This window comes from Ovis aries, chromosome 13 (genome assembly GCF_016772045.2).
Source record: "Ovis aries strain OAR_USU_Benz2616 breed Rambouillet chromosome 13, ARS-UI_Ramb_v3.0, whole genome shotgun sequence".
Taxonomy (NCBI): domain Eukaryota; kingdom Metazoa; phylum Chordata; class Mammalia; order Artiodactyla; family Bovidae; genus Ovis; species Ovis aries.
Window position 1 is genome coordinate 20,201,329 of NC_056066.1, and position 21,380 is coordinate 20,222,708.

The 21,380-nt window shown below is 37.8% G+C and overlaps 1 protein-coding gene across 3 annotated transcripts in view; it reads left to right on the plus strand.

Annotated features, from left to right (window-relative positions):
- Positions 1 to 21,380, plus strand: part of MALRD1 (MAM and LDL receptor class A domain containing 1) — a 600,846-nt gene that overhangs the window by 226,015 nt on the left and 353,451 nt on the right. The window lies entirely within an intron of this gene.

Below are 21,380 nucleotides of genomic sequence, written 5' to 3' on the forward strand. Positions count from 1 at the left end.
TGGCATATTGAGTCCAGCACTTTCACAGCATCATCTTTCAGGATTTGAAACAGCTCAACTGGAATTCCATCATCTCCACTAGCTTTGTTTGTAGTGATGCTTCCTAAGACCCACTTGACTTCACATTCCAAGATGTATGGCTCTAGGTGAGTGATTACACCATCGTGATTATCTGGGTCGTGAAGATCTTTTTTGTACAGTTGTTCTGTGTATTCTTGCCACCTCTTCTTAATATCTTCTGCTTCTGTTAGGTCCAGACCATTTCTGTCCTTTATCAAGCCCATCTTTGCATGAAATGTTCCCTTGGTATCTCTAATTTTCTTGAAGAGATCTTTAGTCTTTCCCATTCTGTTGTTTTCCTCTATTTCTTTGCATTGATCACTGAAGAAGGATTTCTTATCTCTTCTTGCTATTCTTTGGAACTCTGCATTCAGATGCTTATATCTTTCCTTTTCTCCTTTGCATTTGCCTCTCTTCTTTTCATAGCTATTTGTAAGACCTCCCCAGACAGCCGTTTTGCTTTTTTGCATTTCTTTTCCTTGGGGATGGTCTTGATCCCTGTCTCCTGTACAGTGTCACCAACCTCATTCCATAGTTCATAGACCCTTAAATCTATTTCTCACTTCCACTGTATAATCATAAGGGATTTGATTTAGGTCATACCTGAATGGTCTAGCGTTTTCCCCTACTTTCTTCAATTTAAGTCTGAATTTGGCAATAAGGAGTTCATGATCTGAACCACAGTCAGCTCCTCGTCTTGTTTTTGTTGACTGTATAGAGCTTCTCCATCTGTGACTGCAAAGAATATAATCAATCTGATTTTGGTGTTGACCATCTGGTGATGTCCATGTGTAGAATCTTCTCTTGTGTCATTGGAAGAGGTTGTTTGCTATAACTACTGCATTTTCTTGGCAAAACTCTATTAGCCTTTGCCCTGCTTCATTCTGCATTCCAAGGCCAAATTTGCCTGTTACTCCAGGTGTTTCTTGACTTCCTACTTTTGCATTCCAGTCCCCTATAATGAAAAGGACATCTTTTTTGGGTGTTAGTTCTAAAAGGTCTTGTAGGTCTTCATAAAACTGTTCAACTTCAGTTTCTTCAGCGTTACTAGTTGGGGCATAGACTTGGATAACTGTGATACTGAATTGTTTGCCTTGGAGACGAACAGAGATCATTCTTTCGTTTTTGAGATTGCATCCAAGTACTGCATTTCGGACTCTCTTGTTGACCGTGATGGCTACTCCATTTCTTCTGAGGGATTCCTGCCCACAGTAGTAGATATAATGGTCATCTGAGTTAAATTCACCCATTCCAGTCCATTTTAGTTTGCTGATTCCTAGAATGTCGATGTTCACCCTTGCCATCTCTTGTTTGACCACTTCCAATTTGCCTTGATTCATGGACCTGACATTCCAGGTTCCTATGCAATATTGCTCTTTACAGCATCAGATCTTGCTTCTATCACCAGTCACATCCACAACTGGGTATTGTTTTTGCTTTGGCTCCATCCCTTCATTCTTTCTGGAGTTATTTCTCCACTGATCTCCAGTAGCATATTGGACACCTAGTGACCTGGGGAGTTCCTCTTTTCGTATCCTATCATTTTGCCTTTTCCTACTGTTCATGAGGTTCTCAAGGCAAGAATACTGAAGTGGCTTGCCATTCCCTTTTCTAGTGGACCACGCTCTGTCAGACCTCTCCACCATGACCCACCTGTCTTGGGTTGCCCCGCAGGCATGGCTTGGTTACATTGAGTTAGACAAGGCTGTGGTCCTAATGTGATTAGATTGACTAGTTTTCTGTGAGTATGGTTTCAGTGTGTCTGCCCTCTGATGCCCTCTTGCAACACTTACCATCTTACTTGGGTTTCTCTTACCTTGGCGTGGGGTATCTCTTCACGGCTCCTCCAGCAAAGCACCACTGCTGCTCCTTACCTTGGACGAGGGGTATCTCCTTACCGCCTGACTTTCAACGTGGGATTGCTCCGCTAGGGCCCTCCTGTGCCTGGCAGCCACCACTCCTCGGGTTGTTCCTCCCATCTGCTGGCCCTGGCCTCAGGCGTGGGTGGCTCCTCCCAGCTGCTGCTCCTGGCCTCGGGCGCGAGGTGGCTTGTGGCTTCTCCTGGCCACCCCTGATCTCGGACGCAGGATGTGTCCTCCCGGCCACCGCCCTGACCTCGGACGAAGGAGTTATCTATATGTTCTGGATATTAAGCCATTATTGAATATATGATTTGCAAATATTTTTTTCTCATTCCGTAAGCTGTCTTTTAAAATTTTCAGTAGAATTTATTTTTAAAGGACTTGTATGTTCACAGCAAAACCAACTCCCATACATGCACAGCCTCCCTTTGACTAACATGTTGCCTACCAGAGGGTTGATTTGTCACACTGGAGTTGTCATTATCACCACAGTCCATAGTTCACATTAGAGGTCCCTCTTGGTGAAAGAACACCAACTGTTAGACACTTGGTGATAAACAGTAAATCAAACTCTTATACTCAGTTACTTAATAGTAGCCTTACTAAATTTATTCCAATATATTTAAACACATTTTTTCTTATTGGATGCAATGTTTTTAAAAATATCCTTTTTTAATATTACATTTATGTTCAATTTAACACTGCTGAAAATTTCCCTAACTCAGTTACTCAAATTTTGGTCCACAGACAAATAGAATTTTTATTAGAATTCAGGCTCCACCCCAGGCTTATAGACTGTAAACTGCATTTTAACAAATATGTGTATATATATATATATATATACACTAAAACTTGAGAAACACTCATTTAAACAGACAAACATTTGAAAAAGTTTTCTGGTGAGGGGAGAGCTATGATTTTATTCTTTATTGACATATACAAATATATCAGGATTTATATATGGGCAATAATTAATGTTTTAAATATTGAAAGTGATTCTGTATATTTTAATGAATTTAATTGATTGATTCATACTCTAGTCAAGATTTAATGGCTGTATATATATTTAATTGCCTGATATAATTTACTGGTGATTTTAAGAAATTTTAAAGAATAAACATTTGTGTGTTTATTCAGAAATATTTATTGAGTATCTATCATGTGTGAGGGTTTCTTCTAGCTATTTGGGTTAATGCTATGAACAGTACAGACAAACTTCCTGCTCTCATGGAGCTTCCATTATGGATGGTGGTAGTGTAGGTGGACACAGACAAAACAGAGTAAATAAAATAATGCAGTAAAATAAGGATAAGTGCTCTGGCAAAAAAGTGAAATAGGGAAAAATGAGAAAGAAAATGCTTATAGTGATGGTTATAGTTTTAAACAGGGCCATCAGAGAAGTTCTTACTGAGAAATTGACATTTAAATAAAGAATGAAAAAGCAGTGGGTTTGAGCCGAGTGATATTTTCTATAATAGAATCATTTTTTTTTTAAATTAAAGAATGTTTTAAAAGCCAGCAATAACCAAAACATACCCCTTTAGGTATCATTCCCACATCACCAACAATTTCCTTTGGTTTCTGTGAATGTATGACTGTAATTCCCCTAAACAGTTATCCTTCATTTGAGTTGACTCATTTACATCCTGAATGTCCTTTCTCATTTGTTATAGCAGAATTCTTTCTCTCTTCAAGTAAACTGATGAATGTTGGAGGGAGAAGGGGCTACTGTTTGATTATATATATATATAATTGATGCTTTTGAACTGTGGTGTTGGAGAAGACTCCTGAGAGTCCCTTGGACTGCAAGGAGATACAACCAGTCCATCCTAAAGGAGATCAGTCCTGATATATTCATGGGAAGGAATGATGCTAAAGCTGAAGCTCCAGTACTTTGGCCACCTCATGCGAAGAGTTGACTCATTGGAAAAGACTCTGATGCTGGGAGGGATTGAGGGCAGGAGGAGAAGGGGACGACAGAGGATGAGATGGCTGGATGGCATCACAGACTCAATGGATGTGAGTTTGAGTGAACTCCAGGAATTGGTGATGGACAGGGAGGCCTGGCGTGCTGCGAATCACGGGGTTGCAAAGAGTCAGACACGACTGAGCGACTGAACTGAACTGAACTGAATGTTTTACTCACTGTAAGGTTATATTGGGGCTTCCCTGGTGGCTCAGATGATAAAGAATCTGCCTGCAATTTAGGAGACCTGGATTCAAACCCTGGGTTGAAGAGATGCCCTGGAGAAAGGAATAGCGACCCATTCCAATATTCTTGCCTGGAGAATTCCATGGACAGAGATGCCTGGTGAGCTACAGTCCATGGAGTCACAAAGAGTCAGGCATGACTGAATGACTCACACATACACACACAAGGTTATATTATGAAGCTTATGTCTCCATCAATATCCAGTGCTTCACCTAAAACTTTTGAGCACTTCAGAATTTGTGCTCAGTTGTATCTAAAATGAATTTAAAGGTGTAGATTGCCTTTATGAGAGTGCAACAGTGTCCACCATCCTGGGCATCAAAAACCACTGACCTAGCCTTGCATACTGGACATTTCCTTTTAATTTATTTATTTGGAAAACACTGGGCATCTCTAACATTAATATAACTGACCTGGAGTGAAAACAAAGAAAAATAAGATATTACATGAATTGCTGAGCTTCTTGTCTAGCTAGAGAAATAGATACCTAAACATTCACAGTGTGAATGGGCATTAGAGTAAGTACAAAGGATTTTTGAATGGATAAAAGTGGGAGAGAATATATAAATATATAATATATAAATATATACTCCCAACATGAACTTTCATAAACTTTACATCACCTTGAAAACAACTGGTATATTTTCAGAGACTTTATTCATCACGCACTATGAATAGCTTTTGTTTTCTGTGGGAGATTATGTTAGAAAGTAGGTCAGGTATCATAATGTTAATAAACCAAACCTTCTGGAAAGGATCAGCTATCTTAAGCTTCAGGAATTTATTATTTGCAGGCTGTAGTCAAGTGACTGGAGCTCAGGAAGCTTTCATTGTCTTTCCAAAATTATTGACACTGATCCCCACTCTCACCAACTCAGTTTTGTAAGTGACATGAATTAGAATAATATTTTCCAAATTACAAAATCAGGTAGTCATCAGTTCAGTCACTCAGTCGTGTTCGACTCTTTGCAACCCCATAAATTGCAGCACGCCAGGCCTCCCTGTACATCACCAACTCCAGAGTTCACCCAAACTCATGTCCATCGAGTTGGTATTTCCATCCAGCCATCTCATCCTCTGTTGTCCCCTTCTCCTCCTGCCCCCAATACCTCCCAGCATCAGAGTCTTTTCCAATGAGTTAACTCTTCACATGAGGCGGCCAAAGTACTGGAGTTTCAGCTTTAGCATCAGTCCTTCCAAAGAACACCCAGGACTGATCTCCTTTAGGATGGACTGGTTGAATCTCCTTGCAGTCCAAGGGACTCTCAAGAGTCCTCTCCAACACCACAGTTCAAAAACATCAATCCTCCGGTGCTCAGCTTTCTTCACAGTACAACTTTCACATCTAGATACGACCACTGGAAAAACCATAGCCTTGACCAGATGAACATTTGCTGGCAAAGTAATGTCTCTGCTTTTCAACATGCTGTCTAGATTGGTCGTAACTTTCCTTTCAAGGAGTAAGTGTCTTTGAATTTCATGGCTGCAGTCACCGTCTGCACTGATTTGGGAGCCCCCCAAAAAATAAAGTCTGACACTGTTTCTACTGTTTCCCCATCTATTTCCCATGAAGTAATGGGAGCAGATGCCATGATCTTCATTTTCTGAATGTTGAGCTTTAAGCCAACTTTTTCACTCTCCTCGTTCACTTTCATCAAGAGGCTTTTAGCTCCTCTTCACTCTCTGCCATAAGGGTAGTGTCATCTGCATAATTGAGGTTATTGATATTCCTCCCAGCAATCTTGATTCCAGCTTGTGCTTCTTCCAGCCCATGATGTACTCTGCATAGAAGTTAAATAAGCAGGGTGACAATATACAGCCTTGATGTACTCCTTTTCCTATTTGGAACCAGTCTATTGTTCCATGTCCAGTTCTAACTGTTGCTTCCTGACCTGCATACAGATTTCTCAAGAGGCAGGTCAGGTGGTCTGGGATTCCCATCTCTTTCAGAATTTTCCACAGTTGATTGTGATCCACACAGTCAAAGGCTTTGGCATAGACAATAAAGCAGAAATTGATGTTTTTCTGGAACTCTCTTGCTTTTCCCATGATCCAGTGGATGTTGGCCATTTGATCTCTGGTTTTTCTGCCTTTTCTAAAACCAGCTTGAACATCTGGATGTTCACGGTTCACGTATTCCTGAAGCCTGGCTTGGAGAATTTTGAGCATTACTTTACTAGCATGTGAGATGAGTGCAATTGTGCGGCAGTTTGAGCATTCTTTGGCATTGCCTTTCTTTGGGATTGGAATGAAAACTGACCTTTTCCAGTCCTGTGGCCACTGCTGAGTTTTCCAAATTTGCTGGCATATTGAGTCCAGCACTTTCACAGCATCATCTTTCAGGATTTGAAACAGCTCCACTGGAATTCCATCACCTCCACTAGTTTTGTTCGTAGTGATGCTTCCTAAGACCCACTTGACTTCACATTCCAAGATGTATGGCTCTAGGTGAGTGATTACACCATCGTAATTATCTGGGTCATGAAGATCTTTTTTGTACAGTTCTTCTGTGTATTCTTGCCACCTCTTCTTAATATCTTCTGCTTCTGTTAGGTCCAGACCATTTCTGTCCTTTATTGAGCCCATCTTTGCATGAAATGGTCCCTTGTTATCTCTAATTTTCTTGAAGAGATCTTTAGTCTTTCCCATTCTGTTGTTTTCCTCTATTTGTTTGCTATTTCTTTGCTATTTTCTCTATTTCTTTCCTCTATTTCTTTTCTATTTACCGCTGAGGAAGGCTTTCTTATCTCTCCTTGCTATCCTTTGGAGCTCTGCATTTAGATGCTTATATCTTTCCTTTTCACCTCTTTTCTTTTCACAGCTATTTGTAAGGCCTCCCCAGAGAGCCATTTTGCTTTTTTACATTTCTTTTCCATGGGGATGGTCTTGATCCCTGTTTCCTGTACAGTGTCACCAACCTCATTCCATAGTTCATCAGGCACTCTATCTATCAGATCTAGGCCCTTAAATCTATTTCTCACTTCCACTGTATAATCATAAAGGATTTGATTTAGGTCATACCTGAATGGTCTAGCGGTTTTCCTACTTTCTTCAATTTAAGTCTGAATTTGGCAATAAGGAGTTCATGATCTGAGCCATAGTCAGCTCCCAGTCTTGTTTTTGTTGACTGTATAGAGCTTCTCCATCTGTGGCTGCAAAGAATGTAATCAATCTGATTTCGGTGTTGACCATCTGGTGATGTCCATGTGCAGTTGGAAGATGGTGTTTGCTATGACCAGTGTGTTCTCTTGGCAAAACTCTATTAGCCTTTGCCCTGCTTCATTCCGCATTCCAAGGCCAAATTTGCCTGTTACTCCAGGTGTTTCTTGACTTCCGACTTTTGCATTCCAGTCCCCTATAATGAAAAGGACAATTTTTTTGAGTGTTAGTTCTAAAAGATCTTGTAAGTCCTCATAGAACTTTTCAGATTCTTCAGTGTTACTGGTTGGGGCATAGACTTGGATTACTGTGATACTGAATGGTTTGCCTTGGAGACAAACAGAGATCATTCTTTCGTTTTTGAGACTGCATCCAAGTACTGCATTTCAGAGAAGACAGACTTCTATGTGAGGGGTTTCTCTGGATCCTGCAGTGTGAATTTTCAAAAAGCTGATACTATAAATAGAATTTTTCCCAATACCTTATGCCCCCAGTTTTTTTAGTATGAAAACCAAATATGCTCTTTGTAGAACAATTGTTTTGTGTCTCTGAAACAGTTTGGAAAGTATTTGTAGAATTTATTACCATTATTTTAACAAAACAAGACAATAGAAAGGATATCACATCACAATATAATGATATTGCTCAATAGCTATGCTTCATTCTCTACCTCATAGTTTGTCATTTTGAGAAAGTTATGTAAATATACCATGTGACCTTTAGAGACTGTTTTTTAAATTTCATTCAGCATAACCCCCCTGAGAGCCATCCAAGTGGTTGTGTGTTTATTTGTTCCTTTTTATTGCTGCCTTATGTTCCACTATGTGGAATGTACATAGTTCCACATAGTACCATTTTCTGGAGTGGCTATACCATTTTATGTAACCACCAGCAATGTATGAGAGATCGGTTTGTCTACATTGTTGTGAGCATTTGGTATTGTAACTATTTTATTTTTATTTTGCTCTTCCTGTTGGTATGGAATATCTCATCACGATATTTATTTGCATTTTCCCTAGTAGCTCGTGGTGTTAAACATCTTCTCACATGTTTCTTTGTCATCTTTCTGTTGTCTGGTGAAATGTTTCTTCGTGTCTTTTTTGTCCATTTTCTAAGCAGATTTTTTTCAAACTGCTGAGTCTTCACAGTTCTTAATATGTTATAGAAATAAGTCCTTTGGCTGATATGAGTGGCACATTACATAGTGTGGCACTAAAGAGTAAGGAGTTTTGTTTTGATGAAGTCCAGTGTATTGATCTTTCCCTTTTGGGATAATGCTTTTGATATGGTAAAAATAATTCACTGAGTTTTTCCAGATTTTCTCTTTTTTTCTTCTAAAAGTATAGTATTAATATTGTACATTTAAATGTATGCTCCATTTTGTTAGGTTTTATAGAAGATGTGAGATTTAGGGCAAATTTTTAATTTTTTGCTAATAGTTATCCAGTTGCTTCATCACCATTAACAAACTGACCTCCCTGCCTGTAACTGTATTTGCATATTTGTCAAATATTAGTTGGTTGTACTTGTGTGAAGCTATTTTTGGGTTCTGTATTCTGCTCCATTGATCCATATGTCTGTTCCTTCATCAATGCCACATGGTCTTAGGAACTAAAACTTTATCATAAATCCTGAAATTAGATGGAGCAAGTCCTTTTATTTTATTTTTCAACTAAATAGCATCAGTTATTCCAGTTTCTTTGGCCTGGCTTTTGCATTTTTTAAAAATCATCTACATATCTATCAAAAGTGAAATAATTTTGATAAGAATTTTATTAAACACATATATCAGTTTGGGAGAAATAAGACTTTTACTAGGATGAGTGTTCCAATCCATGAGCCATTTGTCTCTGCATTATTAAGACTTAGAGTTCTTTCACCCATGTTTTGTGGTTTTCAGCTTGTAAGTCTTGTACATATTTTATAAGATTTGTACTTAAGCGTTTCACTTTTAAAGGGCTGCAAATAGAATTATATTTAAAAGTTTGATTTTTACCTATTCATTGATGGTATAAAGTTCAGTTAGTTTATACAGTTAATATTATATGTATTGATCATACAGATCAATAGATTATCCTTCACACTTGTTCAGTTGCTAAGTAGTGTCTGATTCTTTGTGACCCCGTGGACTGTAGCATGCCAGGCTTCTCTGTTCTCCACTATTTCCCAAGTTTGCTATATTCGTGTCCATTGAGTAGGTGATGCTATCTGACCATCTCATCCTCTGCCCTCCCCCCAGGCTTTGCCTTCAATCTATCCCAGCATCAGGGGCTTTTCCAATGAGTCAGCTCTTCACATCAGGTGGCCAAAGTATTGGTGCTTAAACATCAGTCCTTCCAATTAATATTCAGTATTGATTTCCTGTAGGATTGACTGGTTTGATCTCCTTGCAGCCCAAGGGCCTCTCAAGAGTCTTCTCCAATACCACAACATGAAAGCATCAGTTCTTCGGTGCTCAGCCTTCTTTATGGTCCAACTCTCACATCCACACATGACTACTGGGAAAACCATAGCTTTGACTAGACGGACCTTTGTCAGCAAAGTGATATCTTTGAATTTTAATACGCTGTCTAGATTTGTCATATCTTTCCTTCCAATGAGCAGGCATCTTTTAATTTCATGGCTGAATGAAACTTCTTGCGTATTTCTGTTAAAATGCATAATCTGAATCTAATCACCAGGATTCCTCAGACAAACCCAAATTCAAGTACTTGCTAAAATAACTGGCCTGGCCTCATGGAACATATCCAGGCAAAGGAAGAAAAAGAAAGGATGAAAAACTCTTGTAGACAAGAAAATAAAATTCACGACAACTTAATACAATGTGTGATCTAACTTGGATTAGATTTTGAACCAAGGAGAAAGATAACTATAAAGGACTTAGGCAGAATACTTGACAAACTGAAATATGAACTGTGTGTTAGATATTAGTATTAAAGTCACATTTTCTGGTTTTGTGGTTTTTCTGTGGTTATGTAAGAAAACATCTTTGTTTACAAGAAAGACACATGAAAATATTAATGAAGTGATGCTATATCTCTAAGTTACTTTCAGATTTTTCTGAAATTCTTATATAGATATGCATATGCATATATAGATAGACAAATAGGGAAATGTAGATATATAAGAATCAAGTTAAAGAGTAGACAGAAAATACTTATACAATTCTTATAACTTTTCTATAAGCTTGAAATTATTTCAAAATAAAATATTGCAAAAAATAACATCATATTAAGACAATCAAGAGAAAGAAATATTAACTTGGAAAAAAAACCAATTCAAGTGATAAATACAAGAATATGTAATTTTTAAAAGTAGACAAAACACCGATTTTTTTAATCTTAAAAAAGGAAAAATACATACAAATGTAGGTTTGCTTAAGGGAAATTAACAAGTATGTGGAAACTAATAACTGTGCTAGTTTGAAAATGTCAATGAAATGGTTAGTTTTTTCACAGAAAAATGACCAAAATCAAACTAATGAAGCAGAAAACCTGAATAGACCATTAAGTATCAAATAAAGTTATCAACAAATGTCCTCCGATTTTGTCTCCTGGGATAGTTACTGCTGAGTACTATCAGTTTTTAAATGAATTGATAAAGTCCAAAGAAACTATTCCAACCATATGAAATGATAGAATTTATTTTATGAAGCTAATATATCACTGATAATGAAGACTCCAGAAATTAGAAAATAAAATGAAAGTTAAACCTCCTTGTGAATATAAATGTACAAAACTTAAAACACCAGCAAACTAAATTCAGTAATGTAACAATCATATGCTTTGAGATGAGAATCTTACATTTCAAAAATGTTTTAGTGTAACAGACTGTTAATGTAACCAAGTCACTAAAAACTGTCACAGTAAACTGATAGGTGCTGAAAATATTCTCTGAAATATAACAACCATTTCTTATAATATATACAGAATGGTGTTACTTTAACAAGTTAAAAATGGTCTATCAAATTAAAGAAGGAAACAATGGAAATATTCCCAGTAAAATCAAGGTCATGTCAAAAATATCCATTACGAATATTATTATTTGTACTCTTTGTGATTCTGCTTAATATGGTGGGACATAAAATGAAATATGGAAATGACAAATTCTATTTTCTTTTTATTGAATTATAATACAGTTCAGTTCAGTTCAGTCTCTCAGTCGTGTCCGACTCTTTGCAACCACGTGAATCGCAGCACGCCAGGCCTCCCTGTCCATCACCATCTCCCGGAGTTCACTCAGACTCACGTTCACCAAGTCTGTGAATGCGACCTGTGAATGCGACCTTGGGTGGAAACAGTCTGTGCAGATGTAGCCAATTAAAATGAAGTCATACTGGATTAGGTGGGCTCAAACCCGGTGATTGGTGTCCCTGTAAGAAGAGAGAAGTAGGAGCAGAGACCCCCAGAGGGAAGAGGACGTGATGACGCACAGGGTGAATGCCTTGTGAGTGGAGTGGTGTGGACAGGGCCAGGCACGCTCAGATTGCCCATAACTACCTGTATGCTTACGAAGACGAAGACGTAAGAAAGGATACGCCTCCCATACCAGGGAGGGCATGGTGCCGCTGACACCTTGATTTCAGATCTTTAATTGAGAGAGAGTCAATTTCTGTTGTTTAAATCCACCCCCTTTGTTATACTTTGTTGCAGCAGCCCTAAGAAACAAATACAATTCCCCAAGGAAAGTGCCCCACTCAGAACTGGTGGAAACTAACTTCTTTAAGTTTGTTTTTTGCTAGTTTTGAAAAAAAAAAAATTGTCACAGTATAGTTGCTTTATCAGTTCAGTTCAGTCACTCAGTCCTGTCCGACTCTTTGTGACTCTATGGACTGCAGCACGCCAGACTTCCCTGTCCCTCACCAACTCCCAGAGTTTACTCATACTCATGTCCATCAAGTCAGTGATGCCATCCAGCCATCTCATCCTCTGTCGTCCCCTTCTCCTGCCTTCAATCCTTCCCAGCATCAGGGTCTTTTCCAGTGAGTCAGTTCTTTGAATGAGGTGGCCAAAGTATTGGAATTTCAGCTTCAGCATCAGTCCTTCCAATGAATATTCAGGACTGATTTCCTTTAGGATAGACTGGTTGGATCTCCTTGCAGTTCAAAGGACTCTCAAGAGTCTTGTCTACCACCACAGTTTAAAAAGCATTACTTCTTTGGTGCTCAGCTTTCTTTATAGTCCAACTCTGACATCCATACATGACTACTAGAAAAAACATAGCTTTGACTAGATGGACCTTTGTTGGCAAAGTAATGTCTCTGCTTTTGAATATGCTATCTAGGTTGGTCATAACTTTCCTTCCAAGGAGTAAGCATCTTTTAATTTCATGGCTGCAGTCACCATCTGCAGTGATTTGGGAGCCCCCCAAAATAAAGTCTGACACTGTTTCTACTATTTCCCCATCTATTTCATAAAGTAATGGGACCAGATGCCATGATCTTCATTTTCTGAATGTTGAGCTTTAAGCCAACTTTTTCGCTCTTCTCTTTCACTTCCATCAAGAGGCTCTTTAATTTTTTGCTTTCTGCAAAGGGTGGTGTCATCAGCAAAGCAAATCAACTGTGTGTGTGTATATATATATATATCCTCTTAGTTGGATTTCCTTCCCATTTAGGTCACCATAGAGCATTGAATAGAGTTTCCTGTGCTATCCAGTAGGTTCTCATTAGTTACCTATTTTATATATAGTAGTATAAACACGTCAATCCCAACTCATCCAACCCCCCTTTCCCTCCCTTGGTGTCTGTATTTTTGTTCTCTATATTTTTTGTCCATATTTTTGTTCTCATTTGTATCTCTGTTTCTGCTTTGTAAATAGGTTCATCTGTACCATTTTTATATCTGGTTTGTTTTTAATTAGGATTTGTGGACCTTGCTGTGTGCATTATCAGCAGTATAGTATTCTAAAGTTGTTCATAGTTCTAAATAAGCAAGTAAAAGGATTCCTTAGTTAAATAAGTTGGGAATAGACTTCATTATATAAAGAGAGTTTCTATATTGTGGGAATTCATGGAGCTTTTAATATGCTAGTGTATTTTGAAATCTCTCAGTGAGGGATATAATTTATAAGATTGATCATATTCTGTCTCTTGGCAACTGTGAAGAACGTACTTCCTTTGTGCAGCAAATTGATATCTGTTGGACATTCATAATTCAGATGAGCAGAGTTAAATGATGAACAATGCCACCTTAAGAAGAATCAAGCCAAACTGGATGACAGCCATCTTCATGTAGCTCCCTATCCTAGAGAAGAAATCTCCTAGAGCATTTCCTTATAGACACATATATTTTCTTACCCTGTATTATTTGTATTTTTTCTTTTTTGTACCCTCTACCCCCAGCCACTGTGTACCTCATTATAATGGGGAATACTGGTGCAGGGGTTCTGTCATATCATTCTTAAACTCATAGTCCTGCTACTTACTAGATAGTACTAAGCAAAGTACTTTAACTCTGAACTCTAGCTTTTTCTTTGACCAAAATAAGCATAATAACTATTATATAGAGATGTGGGAATTAAGTGTAATAATATGTATAAAGAAAATGCTCAAGCCCTGATGTTATGTTCTGATTAATACAATGGAGCCCTGTTTCCAGGCTGTTTCCCAGTTTCTTAAATGTGCTTTATTGATAGAATGTGCTCAGTAAATACTAATACAAAAGGATATTCATAGCAGCATTTTTTACAGTTGCCAAGATATGGAAGCAACTTAAGTCTCCATCAACAGATGAATGGGTGAAGAAGATGTGTGTGTGTCTGTGTGTGTGTGTGTGTGTATACACATACATACATTGTAATACTCCTCAGCCATAAAAAGAATCCGATTTTGCCATTTGCAATGATATGGATGGACTTGGTGGGCATTATGCTAAATGAAATAAGTCAGAGAAAGACAAATCTCCATGATATAACTTACATGTGAATTCTAAAAAAATACAACAAATTAGTGAATAATACAAAAAAGAAGCAGACTCAAAGATACAGAGAACAACCTCGTTGTTACCAGTAGGGAGAGGAGGCAGGAGGGGAGAGGTAATATAGGTAATATGTGGGTTAGGGATTAAGAAGTACAAACTACTAGGTATAATATAAGCTCCAAGGATATATTATGCAACACATGGAAAATAGCTAATATTTTATAATAACTATAAATGGAGTATAACCTTTGACATTTATGAATCACAATATTGTATACCTGTAACATATTGTACAGCAACTATTCTTCAATTTAAAATAAATAATTGAAATGTATATGAAAGGGACAAATGAATATAATGCTATTTTAATTTTAGAGATTTGATGGTAAGATCTTAAAAGGCGTGTTCTTTCAAAACTATGCACATTTTAAATGAAAGTGATATTTTATACTTATAAGGATATCGACCCATGGAAAAATAATAGCATTTTGAAAGGGAAAAACTGGTTTGATGGATGACACAGCTGTAGACAAAGGTGATCATTTTCCTCCTGAGGGCACACTTGTCTGGCATTGGCATTAATTGCTCCATGATATGCCAGGAATTGGCATCTGCACAGAAGACTACTTGTTACTTGTCTCACCTGGCACCAATGGGAAATAGTAGAAAATGAAAGCATAAGTTGCCCCTCCTTACCGTAGTGATGTGAAATTCAAACAGCTTTTAGGCCTCCTTGTGTTTTCTCCACTGACATTTTATAATAAAACTTTCCAAGGAAACATATCTTCAAACCTATAGAAAATATCAAAAGCAGAAATATGATTTACGTTATAGAGATTCATGCAGCCGTATTTTATTTGTATTTTTTTTTTTTTTTAGAAAAACAAATCGGTCTTTTAGCAATGCGCATCATTTCCTTATACAAGTGGCCTTTTTAGATGCTGGTCCATATGGAAATCTGGTCCTCAGGGGTTGTTAGATTTTCTAATGTAAGGGCAACTGAATTAGTTACTTCATTTATATTCTTAACCAAGACAAGAGTTCAGATTATAAACAAGATAATGAGTTGGGGTTCATTATTATTTTAGTGAGATTTACTTCCCTGTCCTTTGAGAGAATACCTGGGAGAACTTTAGTATTCTGAACTAAAACTTTTATCTGACATGTGTTAACAGTAAGAATACCTCCACAAATAAAAAAGATTTTTCTTTTAAAGATGTGTTTTATTTTTTTGACTGTGCTGTGTGGCTTGTGGGATCTTATTCCCTGACCATGATTGAACTCTGGCCCCAGCAATGGAAGTGCTGAGCCCTAACCACTGGACTGTCAGGGACTTCCCTGAAAAAACACAGATTTGATGCCTTGGTAGTTCTTAAAGAGTCCCATGTAATAAAATAGATTGTTCATCCAGGAATTTCAGTGACTTCTGCCAGGGTATTGACCTGCCCTCCCTTTCCTGAGAGTTTTGGCAGCAGAATCATTCCTACTCTCATTTTGATAAAATCATCTAAATTTTATTTATTAAAATTTTAATTTATTGCATTTTATTTATTTGAGCAGTTGTTCAAATGTGCTATCTTTAAGAGAAAAATCTTTGTCTAAATATACCTTGACATATTGCAACTTACCTTCTTAAGTATTTTTAGTTTTGAACGTCAGCTTACATATAATTATGATCTTACAGATTTTCTCTTTCACTTTGTAATATTCACATAGGACTTAATAAAGAATTACTGTTGACAAGTAATTCTAAACAGTACACTTTTATTGCCCAATTAATCACTCATTGGTTTTATGCCACAGCATGTGAATTTACTTTAAATAATGTGAAAATTGTCCCAAACATATGTTTATAAGATATTGCACTTACTAATACAGTCTCAGTTTTATAACATCTTTACTAACATTGTTAGTGTTATCATTTACCAGAAGAATTGTAAAAAGGTGTTTGTGTATTCCCAGTATCTGGTTCTGTATGTGAGGAGCTCAGAAATTGCTGGCAACCTATTGTATTGTTGTTGTTCAGTTGCTCAGTTATCTCCAACTCTTGCAACTCCATGGACAGCAGCACATCAAGCTTCCCTGTCCTTCACTGTCTCCTGGAGTTTGCTCAAGCTCATGTCCATTGAGTCAGTGATGCCATCCAACTATCTGTCATCTCCTTCTTCTCCTGCTTTCTGTTTTTCCCAGCATTAGGGTCTTTTCCAACAAGTCGGCTCTTCGCATCAGGTGGCCAAAGTATTGGAGCTTCAGCATCAGTCCTTCCAATGAATATTCACAGTTGATTTCCTTTAGAATTGACTGGTTTGATCTCCTTGCTGTCCAAGGGACTCTCAAGAGTCTTCGGTAGCACCACAGTTAAAAAGCATCAATTCTTTGGTGTCAGCCTTCTTTATCATTTAGCAGCAGAATTGTAAAAAGGTGTTAATGTAATTCCCACTATCTGGTTCTGTATGTGAAGAGCTCAGAAATTGCCAGCAACCTATTGTTTTGATTACAAGTAAAAGTCTGAACAGACTGAAAAATGAAAAACTCTTCTTGCATCCGTAGGGCTTCCCCGATATCTCAGTTGGTAAATAATCTGCCTGCAGTGCAGGAAACCTGGTTCGATTCCTAGGTCAGGAATATCCCCTGGAAAAGGGATAGGCTACCCGCTCCAGTATTCTTGGGCTTCCCTTGTGTCTCAGATGGTAAAGAATCTGCTTGCAATGTGGGAAACCTGGGTTTTATCCCTGGGTTGGGAAGATCCCCTGGCGAAGGGAAAGGCTACCCACTCTAATATTCTGGTCTGGAGAATTCTATGGACTGTATAGTCCATGGTGTTGCAAAGAGTTGGACACGACTGAGCAACTTTCACTTCACTTCAGGTCAGTCACTCAGTCGTGTCCGACATTTTGTGACCCCATGGACTGCAGCAGGCCAGGCCTCCCTGTCCATCGGCAACTCCTGCAGTTTACTCAAACTCATGTCCATTAAGTCAGTGATGCCATCCAACCATATCAACCTCTGCCGTCCGCTTCTCCTCCTGCCTTCAATCTTTCCCAGCATCGGGAACTTTCAAATGAGTTAGTGCTTCATATCAGATGGCCAAAGTATTGGAGTTTCAGCTTCAGATCAGTCCTTCCAATGAATATTCAGGACTGATTTCCTTTAGGATGGACTGGTTGGATCTCCTTGAAGTCCAAGGGATTCTCAAGAGTCTTCTCCAACACCACAGTTCAAAAGCACCAGTTCTTCAGCATTCAGCTTTCTTTACAGTCTGATTCTCACATCTATACCCGACTACTGGAAAAACCATAGCTTTGACTAGATGGACCTTTGTTGGCGAAGTAACGTCTCTGCTTTTTAATATGCTATCTAGGTTGGTCATAACTTTTCTTCTAAGGAGCACATGTCTTTTAATTTCATGGCTGCAGTCACCATCTGCAGTGACTTTGGAGCCCCAGAAAATAAAGTCAGCCACTGTTTCCCCCTCTATTTGCCATGAAGTGATTGGGCCAGATGCCATGATCTTACTTTTCTGAATGTTGAGTTTTAAGCCAATTTTTTCACTCTCACTTTCATCAAGAGGCTCTTAAGTTCTTCTTCACTTTCTTCCATAAGGGTAGTGTCATCTGCATATATGAGGTTATTGATATTTCTTCCAGCAAACTTGATTCCAGCTTGTGCTTCATCCAGCCCAGTGTTTCTCATGATGTACTCTGCATATAAGTTAAATAAGCAGGGTGACAATATCACTTCAGTTCACTTGCATCCATAAGAGAGGGGAGGACATAGCGCAAAAGCTGTCCTCAAGATTGGAAAGATAGGCAGTCTATACAGAGAATCAGAATTTATCAGAGCAGAGATTTGCGAGCAGTAGCCACTTCAGAAATCAGTTGCTAGGATAGGAAAACTTGAGTTATATTGATGAGTTGCTGGAGGCTCAATGTGGCCAAGCCTGAGTGTTAAAAACTACAGGGGAACACAGGCATAAGGTGTGCTCCCCCACCACCAGCCCACTGTGAGATTTATTTCCAGAAGTTCAACCAGGTTCCCACATTAAACATTGGAGAAAAAAGAATCCCCTCCTTCTTCCAGCAGGAGGAGGGATAAAGGAATCATTTTGAAATTCACCAAAGCACTTGATTCTTCTTAACAAGTCCTATCATTGGGGGAAGCTATTATTAGTTAACCAGAGCCTGCATTGCTAAGGTATTATCAGAGCTTAACTGATAGGGGGAGGAGAAATAATGCTAGCTTCCTCTAGGAATCCTGTTTCACCTAAGAAGTGAGGGGGAAAGAAATCCTGAGAACACTTGTGAAATTCAGTGCTGAGGCATAGGTTCACTAAGAGACCTAAGCATAGGACCATAGCACACTCTCCCTCCCCCATACTCACCACCACATTGCTAAAGGCCTGCTTCTGTGAAAGTGAAGTCGCTCAGTCGTATTTGACTCTTTGCAACCCCATGGACTGTAGCCTGACAGGCTCCTCTGCCCATGGAATTTTCCAGGCAAGAACACAGGGATGGGTTGCCATTTCCTTCTCCAGGGGATCTTCCTGACAGAGGAATCGAACCCAGGTCTCCTGCATTGCAGGCAGACTCTTTACTGTCTCAGCCACCAAGGAATCTCAAGGCCTACTTACAGCAGTTCCTTTTACCTGGTATATCATGTCTGGTTATCAAGAAAAAATTACAAGCCATACTAAAAGACAAAAATAGAATCTGAAGAAACAGAACAACCATCACAACTAGACATGGCAGGGATGTTGGAATTATCAGACTAAGAATTTAAAACAATTATGATTTATATTCTAAGGCCTCTGGTAGGTAAAACAACATGCAAGAAGAACAGATGTAAATCCTAATAAAGACTCCAAAAGAAATGATGGTGATTAAAAACACTGTAACAGAAATGGTGTCTTGATTAACTGAATAGTAGCCTGAATGTGGCTGAGGAGAGAGACCTGCGCTAGAGGGTATATTAATAGAAGTCTCCAAAACTGAAAAGCAAATGAAGGAAGACTGAGAAAAACAGAATATTGGGGGACTATGGGACAACTATCAAAGATGTGACTGATGGGAATATCTAAGGGAGAAGAAAGAAAGGAACAGAAGAAATATTTGAAGCAATAATGACTGAGAATTTTGCCAAACCTATGGCACATAAAAATCACAGATACAGGGAGTTCAGGAAATATGATTCTGGATAAATGCCCAAAAAATCTATACGTGGGCTTAACTTTTAACATTACAGAAAGTCAATGGTAAAGTAAAATTTCTGAAGGAAGTCAGAGGGAAAAATACCTTACTTATACACAAATAAAAGTAAAAATTACATCCAACTTCTCCACGGAAACAATACAAGATAGAAGAAAGTAGAATGACATTTAAAGTGTTGTAAGGAAAAAAAAAAAACTGATGTAGAATTCTGTACCCTGTGAATTTATCCTTTAAATATGAGGAAGCTATAGACTTTCTCAGACAAACAATAAGAGCATCTGTTGCTAGTAGACTTGCCTTGCAAGAAATGTTAAAATAACTTTTTGAGAGGAAAAAAATGATCTGAAATTCAGAGCTGTATAAAGAAAGGAGTATCAGAGGAGCAGTAAGTGAAGGTAAAATAAAAAAATGTTTTATTTTCTTATAATAGATAGTTTGTTCAAAATAATAAAAAGCTATAATGTGTTACATATGCTTATATATTTATGTATATCTCTATATATGTATGTGTGTATATATACATATACTTTGTTGTTTAATCACTAAGTCATGTCTGATTCTTTGTGACCCCATGGACTGTAGCCCTCCAGGCTCCTCTGTCCGTGGGATTTCCCAGGCAAGAATACTGGAGTGGGTTGCCATTTCCTTTTCCAATACATGTGCTTATCTCTGTGAAATTAATGACAGCAGTAATATAAGAAATGAAAATGAGGAATTAGGGTTATTTTGTTGTTACAAGCTATTCACACCACCCTTGAAGTGGTATGTTGTTATTTAAAAGTTGTCCTGGATTAGTTGCAAATGTATAATGTAGACTCTAGGGCAACCAGAAAAAAGCAAAAAAAGAAGAAGAAGGAAAAAAAAAAAAAAGGTAGCCTGTATTTTAAAAAAGGAAAAAAAGGAAATCAAGCCTGGAGTGCTGCAGCCCATGGGGTCGTGGAGAGTTGGCCATGAGAGTGACTGAACAGCAACAACTGTCCGAGACGCATAGATTCGGCAGGCAGAAAACCAATAAGGACGCAGTTGAACTCAATAATTTTTACTGTTCTGGAAATGAAAGAGAAACTTAAGCAATGTGGTATTAAATAACAGATTTAGTTTCTGTGGCTTATTATAATAAATCATTGCAGTTTTAACCTTACTTTTTCATTTCACAATTTTATTTTCTCTAAAATGAGTATACATTAAAAAATAATTATGATGATTAGTAATTTTTGCTTCAGGCAGTATTTCCCATGCCAAACTGTGTTGAAAAATAATGAACTTCCTAAATTCCCTACCAAGAGCTGAGAAGCAAAGAGGAGAAGAGAGAAGAAATAAGTTACTTTGATTAAATAGGGGTTTGGAGGAGAAAATGTGTATAATGCTAACATTTTCCCATGGATTTTGACCCTGGGACCAGATTGGTGAAGAAATAAACTTATGTAAGTCATTAGTTTGTTACATCTCTGTGTGTAACAAACTAAAATATTCTATTTTAATGTTTCTATCAGGATAATATTGGTAGGTTTTGAATATTGCATGATGTGGCAGGATTACTGTAAATTTTTTGGTATTTTTAAATGAAGTATAGTTGATTTACAATGTTGTGTTAATTACTGCTGTACAGCAAAGTGATTCAGTTTATACATATATATACATTATTTTTTGTATTCTTTGCCTTTATAGTTTATCATATAATATTGAACATAATCCTCATGCTATACAATAGGACCTTGTTGTTTATTCATTCTCTGTATAAAAGCTTACATAAGATTACTATAATTTTTTGTTTTTTCTTTTTTAAAATTTCATTTATTTATTCAGCTAATTAAGCAGTTTTTTGCCAGGCACTGGGAAAATGGCAATGAACAGAACTGAGCAAAGTCTCTCCTTCATGAAACGCATTCTGATGAGTGAAGAGTGAGGGAAGACCAAAAAAATAAAATAAATAGGTAAAGATATGATATATTAGGAAAGT